Source organism: Amia ocellicauda, chromosome 4 (assembly GCF_036373705.1).
Source record: "Amia ocellicauda isolate fAmiCal2 chromosome 4, fAmiCal2.hap1, whole genome shotgun sequence".
Classification (NCBI taxonomy): Eukaryota; Metazoa; Chordata; class Actinopteri; order Amiiformes; family Amiidae; genus Amia; species Amia ocellicauda.
The window spans coordinates 18,575,441-18,578,327 of NC_089853.1; positions in this window are offsets into that span (position 1 = coordinate 18,575,441).

Sequence of the window (2,887 nt, forward strand, 5' to 3'; positions counted from 1 at the left end):
AGGAGCTGAAAGAGATCTGTGTAAAGGAGTGGTCAAATGTGTTACGTGAGCGACGAAACCTAAAGATAAAGGAAGTGCCTCCCTGTGGTGCCAAACCAGGTATCCGTTATCAAGTATCGGGTAATGAATAGATTTGGACATTTTATATTTAGAAATGACCATTATGTTACTATTTTTCTATGGTATGGATAATGTTGATAGTTAAATTGATATAATTACACCTTATTTATATGTATCGGACAAAATGTCGTTCGCATGCATTGCTTTGCTAATTTAACTGTGTTTCATTTTAGCGACGTTATGAATAAATCTAGACGCGTTGGCACTTTACGTATTTAAATCTTACGTGTTTGTGGTTTTCTTGCTGTCACAAACAGTTTCATTGCAAAATATACATACATACATACATGCATACTTACCTAACTACATAATACATCAATACATACATTCATACACACACACGCACACACACATAGCCTAGCAAGTTTATTTGCACACGACCCTCCCTTCCCACAAGGTCGCCGAAGAGAAGCCGTTGAACGTGTGAAAGCCAGAAAGAAGAGACTCTCACATTAAGGTAATATTTTCAATTTCCAGAACGTAAAACTTTTGCATGTCTTCTACTTCTTCAATTCATTGTGCTTTGCTAACGTAACATGAGTATTAGATAGAGCCCAGATAACTTTAGCGAGTAGAAACACGGTAGTGTCAGAGAAAGGCCAGAGAAAACCAACAATATTTATTTTGGTTTATTTTGTGATATTGAAATTGTTTTAACTTTATTATTTTATTTCTTTATATTATGTGGTTTGTTTTTCACTAATTACTTATCATTATATTATTAGTTTGCACGAAGGTTTCTTTTGATTTGTTCAGTTTCCACAGCCTGAGACAGTAGGGGTTATAGCACTTTGTGTTGCACCGAGTGCTCCGGACCTCTGCACGGTGGTCCAAGGCGCGGTCCAGACCACTTAGAGCAAAACTGACATGTTTTTGTTTTGTTTTGTTTTGTTTTTTTAATTTATTGGACACAGCTTCTAAAACCCGTTTTCTGACAAATATGTTGTCAATCTGCAAGCATATTAGCATATCGTAAGGGTGCTTATGTATTTATTATTATTACTATACTGCTCAAAAAAATTAACGGAACACTTAACATTGATTTCTGAACCTGGAGTGTTTACTTAATTTGTTTGAGCAGTATATTATAATTAGGCCCTAGTGTTACAATGTTTTTATTGTTATTTTTATTTCATACACTACAGGGATGGGATTATGTCTGTTAACTACTGAGTATACAGTTCTTCCTGCTTAATACATATACATTTTAAGTCTTCATATAAATACAATTTCCGAGGTCTGGACAACCGCACAGTGGTCCCTGTTGATATGCATGAATTGTGTATGGTTTTATGCAATTTACATTGTTACATATAAACCGTATACTGCATAGCCTATATTAGTGTATAGATTTATTTCATAAGTGGTTGTTTTTTATGGAATGCCATTTTAGTCAAAATTAATTAATTAATTAATTAATTAATTAAATATGGCTATGAAATAAATCCTGACAATAAATATATAAGTAAATGTAAATATAAATATATAAATGAGTCAATATAAATATATAAATAAATAGTTTTTTTTTTTCCAAAATGATATTTTTCAAAGTACTATATTTATTTCAGGTGTGGGGTGTGCGGTGTGGGGTGTTTTGTTTGCGTGTGGACTTTTCTTTTTACACAGTGAAGACCAGTGAAGCTGTAATACGAAGCGAGTTTAACCGACTCAGATTGAACTCGGGCTTATCAAGGAAAGTCAGGGTTCACAAACTCTGATTGCCTAAACTGGTGTGAAGCGGCACTGCGACGGTGGTGAAGATGTCGGTTAGTTGACTCGGTGTGACCGAACTGGAGTTTGTGCGCGTTCGCGTGAAGTGTGTGCGCAGTGTCTGTGCGCCGGACTGTCCCCGCAATAATGCAGCTGATAATGTCAGGATATGAGGGTTTAAAGAAAGGTTAGCGGATAAATGAAACACCGTGGCGGGCAACAAAGCCAGGGAGGCATTGCCGACAGAGTCAATTCGTAAGAACCGTGTTCTTGTCATATGTTCTCTATTTTGTCTCACGGATTCTCCTTTTAGTTGTAATATGATTGAGATGTAAGGACACGTAAAATAGTCTATATAAATATGTGACAACAATTAGGATAATTCAGTTATAGCCTACACATGGGTTACATCTCTGAAATTGACCCGTTACTCACCGTTAATTAATTAAGCTCTACTAAAGCACCCAGGCTGTAGGGCTGCCTGTATGAATGTAATGCTATTGTGTTCAGAATAACTTCATTCTAACAATCATTTCAGCTGCAACCCCAGTGGAAAGAGCACCTGCAACAAGTCCGGATGAAATGTAAAAATATTCTATCAAGTGATGTGTATTAATAATACTCATCATTAATACACACTACAGATGTGGTGTGTAGCCTACACTTATAATAGCCTATTCATCTGTTCACAGCAAACAGAAAAAGGCATAAAGTGAAAACTGGAGGAGGGCATGTTTCACCCATATTTTTGGAATCCACTCTTGGTCGTGGCTCGCCACCTAATGTGTCTTTAATTGTCTTGAATATAAGTAGAAGTTTTAAGGACAAAATATGATCAAATACCTGAACACTGATGCTGTGAAATGACTTCATATTCACATAATCCCCCTCATGTTCTCCCAGGGGTGCTCTAATGGGGATATGCGTACAGTCAATCACCCTCGGCATTCCTATGGAAAAAAATGTGTTCTGTATATAGGCCCAGCCTATGCATATTAAAAATAGACCAATTATTTTTATATTGCGAATTACTTGCGATCGCATAAAAAGCCTCTTT